General features: G+C 39.2%; 1 pseudogene; it reads right to left on the bottom strand.

Annotated features, from left to right (window-relative positions):
- Positions 1-3,016: 3,016 nt before the first annotated feature.
- Positions 3,017-4,725, bottom strand: LOC105488014 (stress-induced-phosphoprotein 1 pseudogene; annotated as a pseudogene).
- Between the last annotated feature and the right edge of the window lie 21,062 nt (positions 4,726-25,787).

The raw sequence follows: 25,787 nt of genomic DNA, 5'->3' as shown, positions 1-25,787 counted from the left end.
GATGGTGGCCCTCTTCTCACAGCTTCACTAAGTGGTGCTCCAATAGGGACTCTATGTCGGGGCTCTGATCTCACCTTTCCCTTCTGCACTGCCCGAGCAGAGGTTCTCCATGAGGGCTCCACCCCTGCAGCAAACTTTTGCCTGGGCATCCAGGTGTTTCCATACACCTTCTGAATTCTAGGCGGAGGTTCCCAAACCTCAATTCTTGACTTCTGTGCACCCACAAACTCAACACCACATAATCTCTGCTAAGGCTTGGGGCTTCCGCCCTCTGAAGCAACAGCCTGAGCTGTACCTTGGCTCCTTTTAGTCATGGCTAGAGTGACTGGGACACAGGGCACCAAGTTGCTAGACTGCACACAGCATGGGGTCCCTGGACCCGGCCCATGAAACCATTTTCTCCTAGGTCTCCAGGCCTGTGATGGGAGGGGCTGCCATGAAGACCTCTGACATGCCCTAGAGACATTTTCCCTATTGACTTGGGGATTAACATTTGGCTTTTCATGACTTATGCAAATTTCTGCAGCCAGCTTGAATTTCTTTTCAGAAAATCGGTTTTTATTTTCTATCATATTGTCAGGCTACAAATTTTCTGAACTTTTATGCTCTGCTCCCCTTTTAAAACCAAATACCTTTAACAGCACCCAAGTCACCTCTTGAATGCATTGCTGCTTAGAAATTTGTTCCGCCAGACACCCTAAATCATCTCTCTCAAGTTCAAAGTTCCACAAATCTAGAGGGCAGAGGCAAAATGCCACCAGTCTCCTTGCTAAAACATAATGAGAGTCACCTTTGTTGCAGTTCCCAACAAGTTCCTCATCTCCATCTGAGATCACTTCAACCTCGACCTTATTGCCCATATTGCTATAGCATTTTGGGCAAACCTATTTAACAATTCTCTATAGAAGTTCCAAACTTTCCCACATTTTTCTGTCTTCTTCTGAGCCCTCCAAACTGTTTCAACCTCTGCTTGTTACCCTGTTTCAAAGTCACTTCCACATTTTTGGGTATCTTTTCAACAGCACCTGACTCTGCTGATAAAAATTTACTCTCTTAGTCCATTTTCACACTGCCGAAAAAGGCATACCCAAGACTGGGAAAAAAAAAAGAGGTTTAATTTGGACTTACAGTTCCACATGACTGGAGAGGCCTCAGAATCATGGCAGAAGGTGAAAGGCACTTCTTACCCGGTGGTGGCAAGAGAAAACGAGAGGAATTCACAAGCAGAACCCCCTGAAAAACCATCAGAACTCGTGAGACTTATTCACTACCGTGAGAACAGTATGGGGGAAACCACCCCCATGATTCAAATAATCTCCCACCAGATCCCTCCCACAACATGTGGAAACTATGGGATTACAATTCCATAATTGTAGATTTGGGTGGGGGCACAGAGCCAAACCTTATCAACTACTGTTTCCCATGTCAAGATATTTCTTATTACGTCAGACAGCTTCACTCATTTATATTACCTGCCAGGTACCTGTAAGAACATGAACTGTGACTTCTGCTGTGTGTATATAGATATAGATATAGATATAGATATATAGATATATATAGATATATTCTCCAACCTATCATAGCAGGTATACCAGAAATCTGATCACTAGTGTTAAACCCACCCTTGGTAGTCAATTCCCATTTACCCAATCAACATGCAATTATTTTTGATGTGTTGAAAGCTTTGTGTCAGTGCATAGCTAAGCTCCAGTGTAAAGCTTACATTGTCTGTAGTCTGTAGTTGCTTTTGTCTCTTTTAAAATTTTATTTATTTATTTATTTATTTTTTTTTTTTCGGAGTCTTACTCTGTTGCCAGGCTGGAGTGCAGTGGTGCCATCTCAGCTCACTGCATCCTCTGCCTCCCAGGCTGAAGTGATTCTCTTGCCTCAGCTTGCCAAGTAGCTGGGACTACAGGCACGTGCCACCACACCCAGGTAATTTTTGTATTTTTAATAGAGATAGGGTTTCACCATGTTGGCCAGGATGGTCTCAATCTCTTGACCTCGTGATCCACCCACCTCAGCCTCCCAAAGTGCTCAGATTATAGGCATGAGCCACTATGCCCGGTGTTTTTGTCTTTTTTTTCTAAATGACTTTTACGTTCAGAAGTACACGTGCAAGTTTGTTATATAGGTAAATTCAGTGTTACAGGGTCTTAGAAGTACACATTATTACATCACCAGGTAGTAAGCAGGGTACCCTGATATGATTTGACTGTGTCCCTAGTCAAAATCTCATCTTGAATTATAATTCCCATAATCCCCAAAAGGGCAGGACCAAGTAGAGGTAATTGGGTTATGAGGGCAGTTTCCTCCATGCTGTTCTCATGAATAGTGAGTGAGTCTTATAAGATCTGATGGTTTTATAAGCATCTAGTATTTCCCCTGCTTGCACTCACTCTGTCCTGCTGCCTTGTAAAGAATGTTCCTGCTTCTGCTTTGCCTTCTGCCATGGTTGTTAGTTTCCTGAGGCCTTCCCAGCAATGCAGAATTGTGAGCCATTTAAAGCTCTTTTCTTTATAAGTTACCTAGTCTCTGGTCTCTTTTCTTTTCTTTTCTTTTCTTTTCTTTTCTTTTCTTTTCTTTTCTTTTCTTTTCTTTTCTCTTCTTTTCTTTTCCCTTTCCTTTTTCTTTTCTTTTCTTCTCTTTTCTTTTCTTCTTTTCTTTTCTTGTTTTTAATAACCTAGCCCAACTGGCTTGTTTTATTGGAGAAGGGCACTCGGAATAAACAACATGAGACAGCTGGGACCCGAGGCTGGGAAGAATCCCCTCTCCTCCCTATACATGCCCACTGCCCAAAAATAAAAAATAACTAACTATGGGAGAGCAGCCGAGACAGCCACTGGGGGCAGGGGAAGGAGACACGAGACTCGAGGGCAGTGGTGAAGACACCACACATGTGCTGGGAGGGCTCAGAGGCAGCAGCGCCACGAACAGCCCAGGTACAAGTCTCTGTGTCCTCCCTGGGCTTATGTATAAATACAGAGAGATGAGGCCTTCTCTCCTGCTGCTCTCCCTTCCGCTCCGTGCTGCTTGCTGCGGTCCCCGCTCCTCTTTCCACAAGAGGGCGAAGGGAAGCGGGGATGAACAAGTCATCACCGAATTGCAATCAGACCCACATCCATCAGCTTCTGGATCTTCTGTGCGATTGCAAGATTCTTTAAGTGTTCGCTGAGTGCCTGGGGGTCCTTCTGCATCTGTTCCAGGATAAGGCGCATGGCTATGTCACTCATGATCTGCTGCACCTTGGGGTCGGCCAAGGCTCCTCGCTTCACCTCTTCCGGGCTGTGGTGCCGGTTGTACTGCACCATCATACAGCGCTGGTAGCCGTCTGCCGCCTCCTTACAGCTCGAGTCCAGGTCTAGCACCTTCCGGTACACATCCATAGCTTTGGTGTAGTCCTTCATCGCTTCCAGGGCAGCGGCTTTCCGTGTATAACCCTTGATGAACCCTTGGCTCCAGCTGGATACATTCCTCACAGTCCTTGAGTGCCAGCTGGAACTCCAGGAGTTTGGCGGAACTCCAGGCAGCTCGATTGCTGTATAATCTGGCATCTTTCGGGTTCCTTTTGATGGTTTCTGTATAACGCTTCAGGTCCTGGGGATAGTCCCCTTTCTGAAAACACTAGTTTCTTTTGTTCTTCTCCTCCAAAGCCTGGTCCAGGTTTATGCAGGCCAGCCGTTCTTGCTCCTTCAGGATTTTCTCTGCCTGCTGGCATTTCTTGAGCACATCTGGAGTTTGGTGCTCTGCAAGAGACTTGTTATAGAAATGGATGGCATCCTTGTACCTTTCTTCTTTGAAGTAGGAGTTGCCAATTCGAGCATAGGCTTTGGCAATCCGTAGATGGTTTTCTGTTTTCTCTCCCACTTAAATGGACTTCCCACAAGGCTCCCTGCACTTACTGTAGTCGCCCTTTTCAAAGTATACCACTGCTTAATTGGTAATGTAAGTCATATTGCTGGGGTCCAGCTCCTTGGCTTTGTCGTAATGCTTCAAGGCTGGGTCAGTATTTCTTCTGGTAGGCATTGTTCTTCAGCTCTTTTTCTTTCAGTGCCTGCTACTTCTTCTCTGGAAGATCTTCTTCCTCTGGCTCTGGCTTGGTCTCCTTTTTGGGAGGGGGTGGTGGTGGAGGTGTTGCAACCTGTTCCTCCTCATCCGTGCTGCTCAGATCGACCTCAAGGAGGACACTGAGAGTGGTCATGATCCGGGGATCTTGTAGTTTGCTGCCCAGATCAGAAGGCTTGTTTTGTAGCTGCTCTATCAGCTCCTGATAGTTAGAATCACTGAGCAGTGTTCTTGTCCTGGGATCACTCTCCAACTTCTGATACAGATTGGGCATGTTGAAAGCATTCATGAATTTTCTCTCTGCCAACTTGGCCTCCATATTCTGTAAACCCTCTTTCAGTTGAGAGTTATTTGCCTCTGTTTTAAGTGCTCCTCGTAGGTTCTCTTGGCTTCTTCAAATCGGTTTAAGAACTCTAGAGCTGCTGCTTTTTGTGAATAGCCGTTGCCCCAGTCAAGCTTTTAGGTCCATGGTCTTACAGCCATCCTTGTAAGCCTTCTGGTAGTCTCCTTTCTTGGCATAGGGGGAAGAACAGTTGCTGTAGAGCATGTGGTTGTGGGGATCCAGCTTAATGGCTTCTGAGTAGCACTGTAAGGCATCATCTATGTTGCCGTGCTCAGGGCCTTGTTGCCATTCTCTTTCAGCTCGTTGACCTGCTTCATAGCACAGCACGGTCTGGAATCCCCTTGAACAGAATCTGTCCGCTCCTCCTTCCCAACCCAGTCTCTGGTATTTCTTCATAGCAGTGTGAGAAGGAACTAATACAGTAAATTGGTTCTGAAGTAGTGGGATGCTGCTTTAAGGATACCCGAAAATGTGGAAGCAGCTTTGCAAGCAGGTAACAGGCAGAGGTTGGAACAGTTTGGAGGGCTCAGAAGAAGACAGGAAAATGTGGGAAAGTTTGGAGCTTCCTAGAGACTTGGAGGGCTCTGAAGACAGGAAGATGTGGGAAAATTTGGAACTTCCCAGAGATTTGTTGAATGGCTTTGACCAAAATGCTGATAGTGGTATGGACAATTAAGTCCAGACTGAGTTGGTCTCAGATGGAGATGAGGAACTTATGGGAAATGGAGTAAAGGTCACTCTTGCTATGCTTTAGCAAAGACACTGGTGGCATTTTGCCCCTGCCCTAGAGATCTGTGGAACTTTGAACTTGAAAGAGATGATTTAGGGTATTGGTGAAAGAAATGTCTAAGTGGTAAAGCATTCAAGAGGAGAAGAACATATAAAGCATTCAAGAGGAGAAGAACATGTAAGTTTGAAAAATTTGCAGCCTGACGATGCAACAGAAAAGAAAAACCCATGCAGATCACGAGGTCAGGAGATAAAGACCATCCTAGCCAAAATGGTGAAACCCTGTCTTTACTAAAAATGCAAACATTAGCCGGGCATGGTGGTTCGTGTCTGTAGTCCCAGCTACTCGGGAGGCTGAGGCGGGAGAATTGCTTGAACCTGGAAGTTGGAGACTGCAGTGAGCCTAGATCATGCTACTGCACTCCAGTCTGGGTGATAGAGCAAGACTCTGTCTCAATAATAATAATAATAATAATAATAATAATATAGTAATAAAAAATAATAATTTAATAATAATAAATTCCTGGAAATAGGTAAACCAGGAAGAAATAGAAACTCTGAACAGACCAATAACAAGCAGTGAGATTGAAATTGTAATTAAAAAAAACTGCCCCCAAAAAAATCCAGGACCAGATGTATTCCCAGCTGCAGTCTATCAGACATTCAAATAAAGATTAGTACCAATAGTACTGAAGCCATTTCAAAAGATACAGATTTAGGGAGTTCTCTCCAAATCATTCTATGAAGCCCGTATCACCCTAATACCCAAACCAGGAAAGACATAACAAAGAAAGAAAACTGTAGACCAATATTTCTGATGAACATCGATGCAGAAATCCTCAATAAAATACTAGCTAACTGATTCCAACAGCGTATCCAAAATATATTCCACCATAATCAAGTGGGTTTTATACTAGGGATGCAGGAATGGTTTAAAATACAAAAGTCAATAAATGTGATAAACCACATAAATATAATTAAAACAAATATCATATAATCATCTCAATATATGCAGAAAATGCATCTGACAAAATCCAGCATTGCTTTATGATTAAAACCCTCAGCAAAATCGGCATTGAAGGGACATACTTTAAAGTAATAAAAGCCAACTATGATAAACCCACAGCCAACATTATACTGAATGGGGAAAAGTTGAAAGCTTTCCCTATGAGAACTGGAACAAGACAAGGATGCCCACTTCCACCACTTACATTTAACATAGTACTGGGAGTCCTAGCGAGAGCAATCAGACAAAAGAAAGAAAGAAAGGGCACCCAAATTGGTAAAGAGATAAACTGTCGCTGTTTGCTGATGATATGATCATATACCTGAAAAACCCTAAAGACTTATCTAAAAAGCTTCTAGGCGTGATAAATGAATTCAGTAAAGTTTCAGGATACAAAATCAATGTACACAAATTAGTAGCACTGCTATACACCAATAGCAACCAAGCCGAGAATCAAATCAAGAACTAACTCCCTTTTACAATAGCTGCAAAAAATATGTAAAATACTTAGGAATACACCTAAGCAAGGAGGTAAAAGATTTCTGCAAGTAAAATTCCAAAATATTGCTGAAAGAAATTATAGATGACACAAACAAATGCAAACACATCCCATGCTCATGAATGGGTAGAATCAACATTGTGAAAATAACCATACTGCCAAAAGCAATCTACAAATTTAATGCAATTTCCATCAAAATACCATCATCATTCTTCATAGAACTGGAAAAAAAATCCTAAAATACATATGGGACCAAGAAAAGAGTCTGCATAGCCAAAGCAAGGCTAAGCACAAATAATAAATCTGGAGGCATCACATTACCTGACTTCAAACTGTACTACAAGGCTATAGGCACCAAAACAACATGGTATTGTTATAAAAATAGGCACATAGACCAACGGAACAGAACAGATAATCCAGAAATAAAGTCAAATACTTACAGCCGACTGATCTTTGACTAAGCAAACCAAAGCATAAAGTGGGAAAAGGACTACTCTATTCAACAAATGATGCTGGGATAATTGGCAAGCCACATGTAGGACAATGAAACTGCAGAGTCATCTCTCACCTTATACAAAAACCAACTCAAGATGTATTAAAGACTCAAATCTGCGACCTGAAGCCATCTAAATTCTAGAATATAACATCGAAAAAACTCTTCTAGACATTCGTTTAGGCAGAGAGTTCATGACCGAGAACCCAAAAGCAAATGCAACCAAAACACAGATAAGTAGATAAGACCTTATTAAATTAAAAAGCTCTTCACAGCAAAAGAAATAATCAACAGAGTAAACAGACAACCCACAGAGTGGAAATAATTATTCACAAAGTATGCATCTGACAAAGGACTGATATCCAGAATCTACAAGGAAGTCAAATGAGCAAGAAAAAATAATAATCGCATCAAAGTGGGCTGAGGACATGAATAGATAATTCTCAAAAGAGGATATACAAATGGCCAACAAAGATATGAAAAAATGCTGAACATTACTAATGATCAGGAACATGCAAATTGGAACCACAGAGAGAGAGAGAGAGAAAGAGAGTGAGAGACAGCCGGGAAAACTGCCTTAGAAACCATCAGATCTCATGAGAACTTACTTGCTATCATGAGAACAGCATTGGGGAAATTGCCCTTATGATCCAATCAACCCCCTCCCTCGACACTTGGGGATTACAGGTCCCTTGCTCAACATCTGGGGATTACAATTTGAAATGAGATTTGGGTGGAGACACAGACCCAAGACATATCAAGGGGCATAAGGGATAAAAGGCTACACATTGGGTATACTGCTTGGGTGATGGGTACACCAAAGTCTAAAATCACCACTAAAGAATTATCTATGTAACCAAACACCACCTATTCTCCAAAAATGATAGAAATAATAATTTTTAAAAATTAAATAGGCCGGGTATGGTGGCTCATGCCTGTAACCCCAGAACTTTGGGAGGCTGAGGTGGGAGGATCATCTGAAGTCAGGATTTTGAGACTAGCCTGGCCAACATGGTGAAACCCTGTGTCTACCAGGAATACAAAAATTAGCTGGGCATGGTGCTGGGCACCTGTAATCCCAGCTACTTGGGAGGCTGAGGCAGGAGAATCACTTGAACCCAGGAGGCAGAGGTTGCAGTGAACTGAGATTGCGCTATTGCACTACAGCTTGAGTGACAAGAGTGAAACTCTGTCTTAAATAATAATAATAATAATAATAATAATAAATAATTGAATAAACTTGTGATTGCATTATGAAGTTCTTGTAGTGAGTTTTTCAGCTCTATCAGATCAGTTTGGCTCATTCGTAAAATTGCTATTTCATCTTTCAGCTCCTGTATCATTTTACTGGATTCCTCAAAATCCTTGTATTGGGTTTCGACTTTCTCCTAACTCTCGATGATCTTTTTTCCTATGCAGATTCTAAGTTCTATGTCTTTTATTTCAGCCATTTCAGCCTGGTGAAGAACTACTGTTGGGGACCAGTGTGGTCATTTGGAGGTAAGAAGACACTCTGGATTTTTGAGTTGCCAGAGGTCTTGTGCTGGATCATTGTCACCCGTGTGGGTGATGTTCCTTTATTCTTTGAAGGTGCTCTCCTTTGGATGGTGTTTTTTGGTTTTATCTTCTTTGCTGCCTTTGAGAGTTTGATTGTGGATAAAGTGGACTCAGTCAACTGACTTTATTGTTTTGAAGATTTCAGGGGCCCAAGGCGCAGCTCAGCAGTCCTGGCCTGCATGCTGTAACCCTGGGCAGGTTGCAGCTGGGCCCCTGGCTTTGTTCTCTGGTCCCTCAAGATTAGGAACCTGTTGTGCTGGAAGGGCCTAGGTGTTCCTGGTCCACTGGCAACAACACTGATGGGGTAATGGCAGAGAGTTCCATCCTTGCTTGTGCGTGTCAGCAGAAGTAGTGTTGGCTGTGTTTTTTAAGAAATGAAAAAATTAGGAGAAATTTGTTTAAAAATACAACCTTCATGTAATCTTGAAAATTAAAATGAAAATTAACAAAAAGAATTGACAATTCCCAAAGTTTTAAAATAAGCAAAACTCCTTTAGGAATTTTACCATACATTTTATCACAATGTTTCATAAAGCTAAAGCATTAATGTCTCCCATATGCAATATTTTAACTTGGACTTTTTAAAGAGAAACAATTTTTAAAAAGCCATAAAGACATCATATGAACTGAGCTCTTGCAAATGTGGATTGTTGAAGAAGACACTTATTTTAAACTCATAAGGGATATAAATAAATATAAAACTTTAGTACCCAGGACATGCAAACCAGAATGATGATAAACATAGGTTCCATATTAAACATCATGTTTCCAGTTCTTTCGGGAACAATATATTTATCTAGTTTCTAAATTGAGACAAAGGAAGTAAAAAGGAGAGGTGAATTACCAAAAAAGCATGTTATCAGTGTTCTCCTTCAGATTGTTTTTGAAAGCTTTTAAACAGTGGGTGTGTAAGTTAAAGCTGCTTTTAGCACTTCCTCAACAGATCACCTTAGATTTTGCTAAACTTGGCACCATTATAGGGGTCATATTTTCACACGGATGCACTCTTCCTGAACAGAATGTATTTGACAGAAACAAGTTTTTCTTTCATGCCAGGCATTTGTATGTTTGCTTTTTATAACAAACAGTAAGACAAAGCTCACCATTTTGGACTCTCTCCCAATATTTCCAATTTAGCTATGAAAACAAGATTTTTATTTCATGGTTTGGAGAAGTGTACTTTAAAAGTTAACTCTTTGAGAGAACACAGGATTTTTTCCTCAAAATTCATTTTATATTCTTTGATTTGAATTTTGTTTGTATTTCTTTGGATATCACAAAGTCTATCCTCTCATCACTTGAGTTGGTAAGGGAGATATTTTCATAAGTAGTCTTTTTTCTTTTTAACCTTACATGATTTAGCATTTTACTATAGTTATTTTTTTTAATATGTATTTTTGTTTGAGATGCTAAATCTGGTCTCCATAATCAGATTTGGGAGCAGCCTTTATTTTGTTGTTAGGTTTTTGGCAGAGTCTAGAAGGTCCCAAGCTGCCAAAGTTTTGTCTGAAAGCCTTTCGAGTTCAGCAGTTTTCATTCTCTATCCTGTCATAATGAATAGTATCTGCCACCCCCCTGCCAAAAAAAAAGGCCAAGTTATTATGATAGGTTAGAATCTTAATAGCATTAGGAAAAAATCTTGCAAGGTTATATCTAGAATATGTATTCAAATGAACCGTAAGTCTAATTCCAGTAGTTGCAAGGACAGCATGTCATGCAGCCTGTATTCCCAGTCTTCCATAGAAGTCAAAGCATCCAGTGAAAATTCTGACACTGAAAGAATTTCTGTTGAATTCTTCATTGTGAAGCAGTTATAAGAAGGAGGTTTGCTGGGCATGGTGGCTCACACCTGTAATCCCAGCACTTTGGGAGGCCGAGGTGGGTGGATTGTTAGAGCCCAGGAGTTCAAGACCAGTCTAGGCAACATGGCAAAACGCCGTCTCTACAAAACATACAAAACTAGCCAGGCACCGTGGTATACACCTGTAGCCCCAGGCACCTGGGAAGCTGAGGTGGGAGGATCAATTGAGCCCAGCAGTTCAAGACTGTAGTGAGCCATGATCAGGCCACCACACTCCAACCTGGGTGACAGAGTGAGACCCTGTCTCAAAAAAATAAATAAATAAAAAATAAAAAAGGCTGGCAAGAAGACCTATTTTTAAATAGATACACTTCCTTTAGGAAGAGAAAGAAATATGATTTTTTTCTACCTTTTTTACTTGTAAAAGAAAATGGGTAAATTAAAATGTGACTGTATTTGATATTTTCCCTGAATGTAATTATCGTCATCATCGTCACCATGGTCTTTGTAAGCCTAAATGACTTATTTGGAAGATAATGTTAGTATATTTTACAGGTCATTTTAATTCTTTATTTTCATGCTTTCCTTTTAAAATTTGCTTTCTTTAGCCTCTGTACTATTCAAATATGCTATTATCATTCTTTTCAGTTCATAGGCCTACATTACTTACTGTTCAAATATAATATAACATTAGAACAGCCATTTGTGCTGAAGTATATCTCACCATTTTTAATGGGAGAAAAGATTATCAACTTTCTTATAGACAGGAAACTGATATACAGAGGTATTAGTTCATTCCATAGCACATAGGAGTGCTACTTGTACACAAAATGAAATATTAGGAAATGTTAATGCATGTACTGTTCTGTGTAACTTCAGACTTCATCACTAAACTTATGAAAGAGTATCTTGAACAGTCGTTCAAGCTAGATACAAATCAGTTGTTGAAAACAAGAGGAGAATAAATGAAATATTAGATAGAGATTTGCAAAAGCACCATAATAATTTACATTACTGGAATATGAGTAGAAATGTATTTTTAGTCTCTTATTCTCAAGGTTTGATATGCTAATTATAAAGCAAGGATAACACTTCATGAACTGGGGCTTCTTAGTGTTCACAAATGTGTGTGTGTGTGTGTGTGTAGCTTTCAATTTTTAGTTTGAATACAAAACTGAACTTTGCTGCATATGTATAAAAACTCTACATTTTTTAGGTCATTCAACCTGAGGAAAGAAGTCATATCAACAGAAGAGCAAAAAAACTAAATTTTTCTGACCCTTCTTGTATCAATACTACAGGACCTCTCTAATTAATTCAAGAAGTTCAGAAAGAAATGAAAGAGATGATATATCTTAAGTAGAAATGCCTTTTATTTCTATTTTTGTCTAGCTAACTCCTATTCATGTATCAATGCCTAGCTCAAGAGCTGGTTTCTTCGGAAAGCCTTTCTTAACCCACATTCTATTTAGATAGCCCATCTCTACACATTCATAAAATCCTATGCCTGTTTCCTGATTTTCACAGTACTGATTATGGAATTATAACCGTTGGATTACTCATTAGCTGTCCTATGATCTTTCTATCATTTTGCTCCTCTATTTCCTCCTCTTTTCCTTTCTTCTCACTCCCAATCTCACACCCGTACATAAGACCATGAGTTCCTCATGAACAAAGACTATGCTTTATTGGGCTTTGAATTTCTAGCACTTAGCACAATGTCTGTTACATAGTAATGACCAACCAATATTTATTGAATTAACACATATAAGTGAATGAATGCTTAGGAACTAGTCATATCAGCTCTGACCATTTTTTGTCTTTTCCTCTAGACTGATAGGATAATATACTCTGTTGCAGCTAATGATAACTTTGTTAGTTTGATAGGCTGCATAACAAAGTACAACAGACTGGTTGTTTTTAAAAAATAAATAGAAATTTATTTTCTCACTGCTCTGGAAACTAGAAATCTGAGATGAAGGTGTTGGCAGGGTTGGTTCCTTCTGAAGGCTGTGTAGAAAGAATCTGTTTCAGACCTCTTTCCTTGTTTTGTAGAAGTCTGTCTTCTCCCTGTATCATCATCTTCCCTTTGGACGTGTCTATATCCAAATTTCCTCTTCTTGCAGTGACATCAGCTATATTGGATTGGGGCCCCCCCTAGTGAACCCAATTTTACTTGATTACCTCTTTAAAGAGTCTATCTTCAAATATAGTCTCATTCTGAGATACAAAGAGTTAGCAGTTTGACATATAAATTTGGGGGAAGACATAATCCAGCTCATAACTCCTAAGGGTGCTACTCTTAGTAATAAACATATTAGTAAGCAACCATTTTTGAGCACATATTTTATGCTCAAAAGCAGTGTTAGAAACAGTGTTAGTTTTGTGTCAGAAACACTGTTAAGTATTTTACATGTGCATCTCTGACATGTAAGGTTGTCCTGATGTCTGCTGCAGGCTCCTGCACTTATGAACCCATCAAAGCACCAATATTTGTCATCCATCCTGTGGCTCAGTAGTTAATTGCAATGGAGAAAATTTCTCTTTACTTCCACTGGTGTAACACCTTACTAAGTGGGGTGCTAAGTAGTGCTACTTTTTTTTTTTTTTTTTTTTTTTTTTTTTTTTTTTTACATGGAGTCTCAGTCTGTCGCCCAGGCTGGAGTGCAGCGGTGAGATTTCAGCTCAGTGCAACCTCTGCCTCCCAGGTTCAAGTGATTCTCCTGCCTCAGCCTCCCGAATAGCTGGGATTACAGGTGCCCACCATCACCCTGGCTTATTTTTCAGTAGTTTTAGTAGAGATGGGGTTTCACCATGTTGGCCAGGCTAGTCTCATACCCCTGGCCTCAAGTGATCCACCCTCCTCAGCCTCCCAAAGTTCTGAGATTACAGGCATGAACCTCCGCACCGGGACTGAGTAGTGTTACTCTTAAGGATCTACAAAAACTTTATTGAGCAGTTCTTCTACTTTTTATTATTTTATTGCATTCTCCATGTATGAAACCTCAACCATGGGTCTACAGGAGTTGAGTTGGGGGACCAAGTTGAATGGCAAGTCACAGGCTCTATTCAGAATTATGCCATTTTATCCATCCCTAGTACTGCCCTTGTGTGTTTTAACTCCCTTTTCTTTTGGTTTAAATTTTCCCCTCCCCACAGGACTTACATGTAATAGATGCAGAGCTAATCCACCTCCATCATCCCTCCAGATGTGCCTGGTTTCTAGAAAATATACAAGTTCTCAACTGAGATCTCAGCTAAATTTAGTTGCAAATTGAGTTTTCACTATGCTTTTCTAAGAAATTTTACTCATGTAATTATTTCTTGTTGTCTTCTTTCTTTTTTAATTTAAAAATATTTAATTCACAAATAAGGATTATATATATTTGAAGTGTATGACAGGGGTGTCCAATCTTTTGGCCTCTGTGGGCCACATTGGAAGAAGAACAGCTGTCTCGGGCCACACATAAAATACACTAACCATAGCTGATGAGCTAAAAATCGCATAATGTTTTAAGAAAGTTTATGAATTTGTATCGGGCTGCATTCAAGTCATCCTGGGTCGCATGCGGCCCATGGGCCATGGGTTGGACAAGCTTCGTTTACAATGTGATGATTTGATATATGTAAATATTGTATAATGATTATTACAATACAATTAATTGACATATCTATTGATACCTATACTGAACATTAGATACTAAGAACTTATTCATCTTATAACTGAAAGTTTGTACCCTTTGATCAACATCTTCCTATTTCCCTCACCCCTTGGCAACCACCATTCAGTCCTCTATAAGTTCAACATGTTTACATTCCATATCTAAGTGAGATCATACTGTATTAGGCATTCTGTGTCTGGCTTATTTCATTTAGTATATTTTCCTCCAAGTTCATTCATGTTGTTGCCAATGGCAGGATTTCTTTTTTATGACTGAATAATATTCCATTATATATACAGCTGTGGTGTGTGTGTGTGTGTGTGTGTGTGTGTATATAATGTATATAGGTTTATATAGATGGCGGTATATACCTATAGGTATACCGATGTGTATAGGTATAAGTAGATATAGATATATGTCATGATTTCTTTATTCATCCATTGATGAACACTTAGGTAGCTTTCATGTCTTGGCTATTGTCAATGATGCTCAATGGACATGGGAGTGCAGATATCTCTTTGAGTTACTAATTTCATTCCCTTCAGGTATATACCCAGAAGTGGCGTTTTTATAATGCCTGTACCAATTTCCATTCCCACCAACATTGTAGAAGGGTTCTCTTTTCTCCGTACACTCTCCAACACTTATCTCTTGTCTTTTTGATAATAGCCATCCTAACAGGTGTGAGATATGTCATTGTGGTTTTGGTTTACATTTCCCTGGTGCTTAGTGTTGTTGAGCACCTTTTCCTATATCTCTTGACCATTTGTATGTCTTCTTCTTCTTCTTCTTCTTCTTTTTTTTTTTTTTTAAGTCTATTCAGGTTTTTTTCAATTTTAAAAAATTGAGACAGGTTCTCCCTCTGTTGTTCAGAATGGAGTGCAGTGGCATGATCACAGGTCACGGCAGCCTCAAACTCCTGGGCTCAAGTGATCCTCCCACCTCAGCCTCCCAAGTAGCTGGGATGACAAGTGCACTCCACCATGTCCAGCTAATTTTTTGTTTGTTTGTTTGTTGTTTTGTAGAGACAAAGTCTCTCTATGTTGCCTAGGCTGTTCTTGAATTCCTGGCCTCAAGTTATTCTTCCTTGGCCTCCTGAGCCACTGGGATTATAGGCATGAGTCACTGGAATTAGAGGCATGAGTCACTGTGCCTCGCTGGCCCATCATTTTTTAAAGATACAAGGTCTTGCTATGTAGCCCAGGCTGGAGTTCAGTGGCTATTCATAAGCTCAATCACAGTGCACTGCAGCCTCAAACTCCTGGACCCAATTGATCCTCCTGTCTCAGTCTCCTACGTAGCTGGAACTACATGTACACCACCACCACATCTGGCTTTTATCCATTTTTAAATTGGATTATTATTATTTTTGCTATTGAGTCATATGAGTTCCTTGTATATTTTAGATATTAATCATTTGTCAGATATATGGTTTGCAAATATTTTATTTTATTCTGAAGGTTGCCTTTTCATTTTCTTGTTTGTTTTCTTTTCTGTGGCAATTTTTTCTCATCTTAAATATATGTGAGAGGGGATGAAGGGGCATTCCTTAAATCTGTAAGCATTAATTTTTTATTATAAGAATTGAAGAAGCTTTACAAGGAGCTGAAAATTGGGGAATTTGGGTGTTTAGAGGAAAAATACAGTGAAAAGAGAAAACTTCAAGAGTTCATGTCGTCCATTTTTTTAGCAAGATTATGCAGGTGTCTATATTATAGGCGTCTAAGAGCATTATTAGTGCCTATTTTTCCTCCTTATGTGAAAAAAAGAGTTAGCACAGGAGTAGTGGAAAAAGAAAGGAGTTGACATATGAGGTAAAATAATCCATACTCTTCTCTCTTTTAGAGGTGTTAGAAAGATCTACAGCTGTATCTTCTACAAAGCCAAGTCAGGTCTTGTGGTGGAATACGTTCTACCTCAGCTTCTCCATACACTGATGACAGTATCCTGCATTCAGGGCCATAGAAAAATTGACTTATTCAGTCTCACCACGTGAGTAGAGATAGACTTCCCCAGCAATTTTATTCATCTTGCTAAATTATTTCTAAAGGCTATTTTGGAAATTCAATTTCTAGAGTTTTAAAAAATGAATTTCAAATATACCCTGAAGTTTTTGTTTATTTTAACAACTTGAGATCAATGGGGAAAAAGGAGAGTTTAAAATGATTTCCCATTCTATGAATGTTCCTCCACACAATACAATTAGCATCTCATATTTATCATAATTTTAAATGTAGTTGGCAACATATTTTATTGTCCTTTAGTATTGTGGTTCTTTAATACTATAAAAACTTTTCAAGTCAGATTACCAAAATCTTGGTGACTTTTATTGCCAAAATCTGAGAGTTTGTTTCCTCCAATCTTCAATAATTTCACTCTGTATTTAGTTTACCAAAGTCTGTTAAATTGCTGTTCTTGTAATGTCAGAAAGAATTTCACATTTCTTTGCAGAATTAAACTTAATGAGTTGGTGTTTCACATGCCAGACCTATATATATATTTTTATCCCTGGGAATTGCTTATTCACATTAGTAGAAGCTGAGTAGACATATCAAGCAAACAACAGCCCTCTCTTCACTTGACAACCAGGTAGCAAGGGTACAGTTACCAGTGCTAGTAATATTACATCTCCAGAAGAATTTAACGGATCACTTTTAATTATGGGTAGAACTCTAAGCTTGATAGGATATTATAGAGCTGAACTATTTATAAAATTACAAATCCCTTCACAAGCATTTTGGAAATTGATATTTACATGTTAGCACTATTATCAAAATGTATTTTTTAAATGTATGCAATTAAATGTTTTGCCAACAATGTTAAAAACTTGAAATCATTGTGGAGAGCAAAAAAGTCCATAGTATGTGTTCCTTAATAGAAGGCAACACAGCACATTTTTGTCTGGAATTTTAATTTGCAAATCCAATATCTCTCTCCAGATAAATGCAATGTAATATAACTCATACCAGTATGTAATGTGCCAGATAGGTGGCCCCCAAAAGATCTAGATCCATAAACAGTGCTTGAGGACCAACAGGATTTCTTTGTGGTTTTATGCTTGACACTATTAGTGTTTTTCATAGATTGAAAATGCTTTATTAGATCTTAAATCTTTCTAACAATATTACCTAGTATCTATAGGTAAATTGTAATGTTTCCCAAGTGACAAAAAAGGGGAGCATTATTAGAAAGAAAACATTATCAAATTTTCTGTTTTGGATAGATTCGTATATATTATATGAATAATCAATAGTGTATACTTATATACATAATAATTATATAAAGAAATCAATCCAAATCTATATATTTTCTTCATAGCCTTAATTTTTTTCTAAACAATAAGCCAAACCCTATATATGCCAGGTACAAAGCATAATTTGGAAAATTCACCAGTCAGTGTTTTTCTATGCCATTTTTGGGAGCATTATGCTACTAGCTATAAAACAAATAACTAAAATCCAAGAAGGGTTATGTTATGAGAGTATACTTAAAGTGTATGATGGGAAAGAAAATGACATGTAAAACCCTATGTAAATAAAGTAATCCTTTAATACTCTATGTTGATACTCATTTGAGACGAATAACTTTGTACAAAGATCTATTTTTCCAAATGTTGTCTGCTTGAATGGTTTTTGATGATCCCACAAGGGAACAATAGATAGACCTTTCTTGCAAGTGGGCTACTGCTTCTGCTATACTGAGAGTCTGGATAGGTGAACAGTTATTACTGATAAGAATTGAACCTAAAAAGGGCTGCCAACTAGCAAGGTTCTACTGTGATCACATGCTGAGTACATATGAAGTCATTGAAATAATCATTAGTCTTGAAATAAGGATGTTGTGCCTGCTTTCCTTCACCCCAATCTTATGTTTCTTAGCTTCAAAACATAAGCATAGCTGAATATTTGTAAGATTGTTTTAATATATCAAGCTATAGAGCTGCAAATCATTATTTTTGTGGTGACCTGAATCTCTTTACATCATTGTCCTTGAGACATTTATTTTTAGTATCTTGTTCTTAAACAAGGTGCAATAGCTCCAGTAAGTAATCTAAAATGTTGTCATTTGTTGACTTTTTGTAATGAAAATAACTAAAATTCCCCCAAAATAATTTCTTTTACATGTTTACAGGAAGATAAGAAAAATAAACACTTAAATAGCTTTCTTATTAACATTTAAGGAAAATTAATACTTCTTATTTGACTCAGAATTAAACAAATTCATTCTTTTTTTTTTTTTTTTTTTTTTTTTGAGATGGAGTTTCACTCTTGTTGCCCAGGTTAGAGTGCAATGGCATGATCTTGGCTCACTGCAACATCTGCCTCCTGGGTTCAAAAGATTTTCCTACCTCAGCCTCCCTAGTAGCTGGTATTACAGGTGCCCGCCACCATGCCCAGCTAATGTTTCTTATTTTTAGTAGAAATGGTGTTTCACTATGTTGGCCAAGCTGGTCTTGAACTCCTGACCTCAGGATCCACCCACCTCAGCCTCCCAAAGTGCTGGGATTACAGGCATGAGCCACCACGCCCGGCTCCAAATTCATTATTCTTGAAAAATACAAAGAATATAGTAATTGTCAAATTCCTTTTTTAAAATGTGAAATTGATGATAATGACAGTATTTCCTTTTATTTGCACCATTTCTATCCAAATGTTAATTTAAGGAATGTAGATAACTTTGGTTTATAAGAGCACTGAACACTGACCAGCAATCCAGTGGAATGTATTTGTTCCTTTTACGAGTTTTCTTTTTTCTTTTTTCTTTTTTTTTTTTTTGGAGACAGTGTCTTGCTCTGCTACCCAGGCTGGAGTGCAGTGGTATGATCTTGGCTCACTGCAACTTCCACCTCCTAGGTTCTACCAATCTTTCCACCTCAGCCTCCTGAGTAGCTGGGACTACAGGTGCATGCCACCATGCCCAGCTGATTTTTCTATTCTTTGTAGGATGGGGTTTCATCATGTTGCCCAGGCTGGTCTTGAACTCCTGGACTCAAGCAATCCACATGCCTTGGTCTCCCAAAGTGCTGGGATTACAGGTGTGAGCCACCATGCCCAGCTGACTTTTATAAGTTTTCTGATATAAAAAATTACTTAGTTTATAATCTGTTTTCTCATCCAAATCATTCTTAACCATGCTGAGCAAAATAGAGGATAGAACTCTGTGGCACAATACAGAGACTTTATTTGTAGTTGATATTGATCCATTAATTAGTATTCACCCAATCTCTCAGCTACTTTTCTTCTTTTCATCTATAAAAATGTACCAAGAAAGTGGATTTGTGCTAATTCATCTGATTTATAAAAATCTATGCCTTCAATGTTTCTGTTTTTACCACTTGGTAGCTTCCTGTTAATCTTTCTAGAGCTTGTATGTGCTATATCTGCATTCCTTTCTTTCTACACAAACAATAGCACACTATGTAAATAGTAGCATGCTATGAAACTGCTTTGCATGTTGCCTTTTCCACATTATCTTGGACATTATTCTGGAAAATCTAGATCTGCCACATTTTTAAATGGCTTCACAACATTGTGATTGAACAGATGTATCATAACTTATTTTGTCAGTTTCCTGTTGATAGACATTTACGTTGTTTCCAGTCGTTTGGTAACACAAGCAATCTTTAGTAACTATCCTTCTACATACTTCTTGGTGCACATTTATAATAAGACTTATGCAACAAAACTCTAAAAGTAGAATTGTTGAGTGAAATAGTACTTTAAATTCTGAGAAATCTTGTCAAAATGTGTTCAAACCAAAAATTTTTGAAAGTGCCTGATTTTCTATACTTTATCTCATCTACATTTGTGGGCCTCTCATTGTTATAAGTTTTTTCTTATATTGAGGTATAATCTATTTTTATAATTTCCCCCATTTATACTAGTACTGACCTCTGGATTTATACATAACATATTAAGTCCCTCTCACATATAACAAGTCTTTAAGCAGTTAAAGAGAGTCCTCAAGTTTTGCCAAAGGTTTATCTCCAGATTTTATACTCTATAGTGGAAGTCTGCCAGTTGGTTGTCATATTTATCCCTTGCCTTTCGTCTGTTTTGCTCTGAAACGGAAGGGGGCTAACCCATGAGGTTATGTTTTCTAGGCTCATGTTGGCTGACTTCTGATTGAGTTTGCCAAAGTGAGACACTGCAGGAAATTGGACAGAGGAAGGATCTGGAGACATAGGTATTTATCTCAAGAAACTAGGAAGGGACCCTGGGCAGATCAACATGGCAAAATAGAAGGCTCCATTGATTATGTCCCCACCTCCCACCCCCTCCCCCACAATGACACCAATTTAACAACTATCTACACAGAAAAAACATTTTCATAAGAACCAAAAATCGCCTGTAATCCCAGCACTTTTGGAGGCCAAGGCGGGTGGATCACAAGATCAGGAGATCGAGACCTTCCTGGCTAACATGGTGAAACCCTGTCTCTACTAAAAATACAAAAAATTAGCCAGTGTGGTGGCGGGAACCTGTAGTCCCAGCTACTTGGGAGGCTGAGGCAGGAGAATGGAGTGAACCCAGGAGGCAGGAGAATGGAGTGAACCCAGTGAGGCAGGAGAATGGAGTGAGCCAAGATTGCACCACTGCACTCTGGCCTGGGTGACAGAGTGAGACTCCATCTCAAAAAAAAAAGAACCAGAAATCAGGTGAGCAATCATAGTGCCTGGTTATAACTTCATATTGCTTAAAGAGGCACTGAAGGGATAGAAAAAATAGTCTTGAATCCTCAATACCACCCCTCCCCTACCCTAGGCAGTTGTGGCTTGGTGCAGAGAGCTTCTTTGACCACTGGGAGAGAGAGACATAGCAATTGTGAAGCACTGAACTCACTGCTGTCCTGTTAGAGCACAAAGGAAAACCAGGCCAAACTCAACTGATGCCTGTCCACAAAGGAAGTATTTAAACCAGCCCCAGCCAAAAGGGATTTGCCAATCCCAGCGGTCTGAACTTGAGGGCCCACAAACCTCGCTGCTACCAAGGACCAAAGTGCTCTCAGACTCTAAATAAACTTGAAAGGCAGTCTAGGCCATAAGGACTGCAACTTTCCCAGTGCTGAACTAGGCCCCGAGACAGTGAACTGGTGGGAAAGGAAGGTGAGACATACTGAGACACCAGCTGGGGCAGCCAAGAGAGTGCTGGCATCACTGTTTCTTTAACTCCAGGCTAAGCACCTCACAGCTCCAATAAAGGCCCCTTCCTTCCACCTGGGGAGAGGAGAAGGAAGACTGGCGAGGACTTTGGCTTGCATCTTGAATGCCAGTTCAGCTACAGTAGGATAGGGCACTGGTTAGAGTCGTGAGGCCCCCATTCCAGGCTCCAACTCCGAGATGGCGTTGTTAGACACACCCTAGGCCAGAAGGGAACCTGCTGCCTTGAAGGAAAGGACACCGTCCTGAAAGCATTAATCACCTGCAAATCGAAGAGACTTTAGGACTCAAATAACAAGTGGTAATACTCAGGTACTACATTGAAGACCTTGGGGGATCCTCTGACACCTATTGGCTTCAGACAAGACTAAGACCATTATCAGCTGTGGTGGCTATGGAGCAAAACTCCTTCTGCTTGAGAAAACCAGAGGGAAAACAAAGGGGACTTTGTCTTGCACCTTAAGTACAAGCATGACCACAGGGATGTAGAGCACCAAGTGGGCTTTTGGGGGTCCCCAATTCCAGAACTTGGCTTTTAGATGGCATTTCTGGACCTGCCCTGGGGGAGAGGGGAGCCCACTGCCCTGAAAGGTGAGTTCCAGTCAGTCAGCATTCATCACAGCTAACTTAAGAGCCCTAAGGCCCTAAAGGAACATCAGTGGTAGTCTGGCAGTACTCCTTGTGGCATGGGGTGGTGGTGGCTATGGGGTGAGGCTCCTATGCCTTTGGAAAGGGGAAGAAAGAGTGGGAAGGATGGTGTCTTGTGATTTGAGTGCCAGTTCAGCCACAGTACAATAGAAGACCAGGTAGATTATTAAGGTTTTTGACTCCTCTTCCTAAGTCCCAGGACAGCAACTCTGAACCCATCTGAGCCTGGGGGACCTCATCACCCTGAAGGGAAAGACCCAGACCTTGATGTTTTTGCCATTTGCTGATTGTACAGCCTCAGGTCCTTGAGTGAACATAGGCAGTATCCGGGGAGTGATTACAGCAGGGCTTACGGTAGTGGTTACAACACTGGGCAAGACCCAGTGCTGTGCTGGCTTCAAGTATGACCCAGTGCAGTCATAGTGGTAGTAGCCTCAGGGGTGCTTGTGCCACTCCACCCACAGTGTTAAATGGCTCAGAACAGAGAGAGACTCTGTTTGAAAGAAAATGAGGAATGAGGACAAGAGTCTGCATGGTAATCCATATAATTCATTGAGATCTTGTCCAAGAAAATCAAAGTGGTATCTCTATGAGTCTGCAAGAACCACAATGTTACTGTGCTTGGGATACACCTTAAAGTATATACAGCTTAGATCACAACACACAAGTCTCTTCAAGTATCTGGAAAGCCTTAGCAATAAGGATGACTACAAATTAGCTCAGACAGTGAGGACTACAATAAATACCTTACACTTCAATGCCCAAACACCAAAGAATATCTAGCAGCATCTACATCATCTGGGAAAACATAAACTCACAAAATGGACTACGTAAGGCACCAAGGGTCAATCCCGGAGAAACACAGATGTGTGACTATTTGGACAAAGAATTCAAAATAGCTGTGTTGAAGAAACTCAAAGAAATTCAAGATAACACACAGAAGGCACTCAGAATTCTGTCAAATTAATTTAACAAGTAGGTGAAAATAATTTAAAAGAATTGAGCAGAAATTCTACAGCTGAAAAAAGCAAGTGACACACTGAAGAATGCATCAGAGTCTTTTAGTAGCCGAATTGATCAAGCAGAAAAAAGAATTAGTGAGCTTGAAGACAGGATAATTGAAAAGCACTTTCTAGATCCTGTTGATGTGCTTCTTTGTTTTTTCCTATTTCTTTTGTATCAGGAGAAAAATAAAGAAGCACACCAACCAGATCTAGAAAATGGCCTCAAAAAGGCAAATCTAAGAGCTAGTGGCCTTAATGAGGCGGTAGAGAAAGAGAAAGGGGTAGAAAGTTTATTCAAAGGATAATAGAGAATTTCCCAAACCTACAGAAAGATATCAATATCCAAGTACAAGAAGATTATAGAACAGCAAGCAGATTTAACCCAAAGAAGACTACCTCAAGGTGTTGAATAATCAAACTCCCTATGATCAACGATAAAGAAAAGATTGTGAAAGTAGCAAGAGAAAAGAAACAAATAACATGCAATAGACCTCCAATATATCTGGCAGCAGACTTTTTGTTGGAAAACTTACAGGCCAGGAGACAGTGGCATAACATATTTAAAGTGCTGAAGAAAAACAACTTTTAGCCTAGAATAGTATATCTGGCAAAAATATCCTTCAAACATGAAGGAGAAATAAAAACTTTCCCAAACAAAAGCTGAGGGATTTCGTCACTACCAGGCAGGTCTTATAAGAAATGCTAAAGGGAGTACTTCAATCAGAAAGAAAAGGATATTATTGAGTAATAAATGATCACCTGAAGGTACAAAACTCACTGGTAATAGTAAGCATGCAGATAAACATGGAATATTATATCACTGTAGCTGTGGTGTGTAAACTGCTCTCATACTAAGTAAGAAGACTAAATGACTCAGCAATAAAAAAGAATAACTGCAACAAATTTTCAAGGCATAGTACAATAATTTTTTTTTTTTTTGAGATGGAGTCTCACTCTGTCACCCAGGCTGGAGTGCAGTGGCCGGATCTCAGCTCACTGCAAGCTCTGCCTCCCGGGTTCACGCCATTCTCCTGCCTCAGCCTCCCGAGTAGCTGGGACTACAGGCGCCTGCCACCTCGCCTGGCTAAGTTTTTGTATTTTTAGTAGAGACGGGGTTTCACTGTGTTAGCCAGGATGGTCTCGATCTCCTGACCTCGTGATCCGCCCATCTCGGCCTCCCAAAGTGCTGGGATTACAGGCTTGAGCCACCGCGCCCGGCCTAGTACAATAATTTATAAATAGAAACAATAAAAAGTTAAAAGTAGGGGGACAAAGTTAAGGCATACAATTTTTATTAATTTTCTTTTTGCTTGTATGTTGGTTTATGCAAAGAGTGTTAAGTTGTTGTCAGCTAAAAACAATGGTTTATATGATAGTATTTGAAACCCTCATGGTAACCACAACCCAAAAAACATACAGTAAATACACAAATAATGTAAAGAAAGAAACTGAATCATATCACCAGATAAAATCAACTTTACTAAAAGAAGACAGAAAAAAAAAAAAGAAAAGAAAACAAATAACAAAATGGCAGGAGTAAGATCTAGTCAGTACAATAATATATAAATGCAAACAACAAAACATTAAAAAGTTCCTGGGTGTGGTGGCTCATGCCTTTAATCTCTGCACTTAGGGAGGCTGAAGCAGGCAAATTGCTGAACCCTAGGAGTTCGAGACCATCTTGGGTAACATGGTGAAAATCTGTCTCTACAAAAAATACAACAATTATCCAGGTGTGATGGTGTGTGTCTGTGATCCCAGCTATTTGAGAGGCTGAGGTGAAAGGATCAATTGAGCCTAGGAGGAGAAGGTTGCAGTGAGCCAATATTCTGCCACTACACTTCAGTCTGGGAGACAGAGCAAAACACTGTCTCACAAAAAAACAAAACAAAACAAAACAAAAAGAAACAGTAAAAAGCAGGTGGACAAAGAAGGTAAGCCATAGAATTTTTATTAGTTTGCTTTTCACTTGTTTGTTTTCTTAAGCTAACAGTGTTGTTACAAGGTTAAAATATGGGTTATTGGTAGTATTTCCAAGCCTCATGATAACTTCAAACCATAAAGTATACAATGGATACACAGAAAATATAAAGCAAAAAACTAAATTATATCACCAGAGAAAATAGCCTTCAATAAAGGAAAACAAGAAGGAAGGAAAAGGGGAAGAGAAGACCACGAGACAACCAGAAAAGAAATAAAATAGCAGGAATTCTTTACTTATCAATAATAAAAGTGAAGGTAAACAAACTAAACTCTGATTAAAAAAAAAAAAAAACATAGACCGGCTGAATGGGTGAAAAAAACACCCATTGATCTGTTGCCTACAAGAAAATACTTCACCTATAAAGAAGCACATAGCCTGAAAAGAATGAGGTAGAAAAAGATACTCCATACCAATGGAGCCAAAAAAGAGCAGAAGTAGCTAAACTTATAGTGGATAAAATAGATTTCAAGACAAAAACTATAGGAAGAGACAAAGAAGGTCACTATATAATAATAAAGTGGTCAATTCAGCAAGAGGATACAATAATTTAAAATATATATGAAATATACATGTGCCCAACACTGGAGCACCCAGATATATAAGGAAAATATTATTAGAGCTAAATAGAGAGATAGGTCACAATTAAATAATAGCTGGAGACTTCAACACACCATTTTCATCATTGGATGGATCCTCCAGACAGAAAATCACCAAAAAAAAAAAAAAAAAAAAAAAAAAAAAAATCAGACTTAATCTGCACTATAGACCAAATGGATCTAGATAATTACAGAACATTTCATCCAAGAGTTCAGAATATGTATTCTTTTCTTCAGCACA

This window comes from Macaca nemestrina, chromosome X, assembly GCF_043159975.1.
Source record: "Macaca nemestrina isolate mMacNem1 chromosome X, mMacNem.hap1, whole genome shotgun sequence".
NCBI classification, from domain to species: domain Eukaryota; kingdom Metazoa; phylum Chordata; class Mammalia; order Primates; family Cercopithecidae; genus Macaca; species Macaca nemestrina.
Note: the sequence above shows the minus strand (reverse complement) of the source record. Positions and strands in the feature narration are given on the sequence as shown.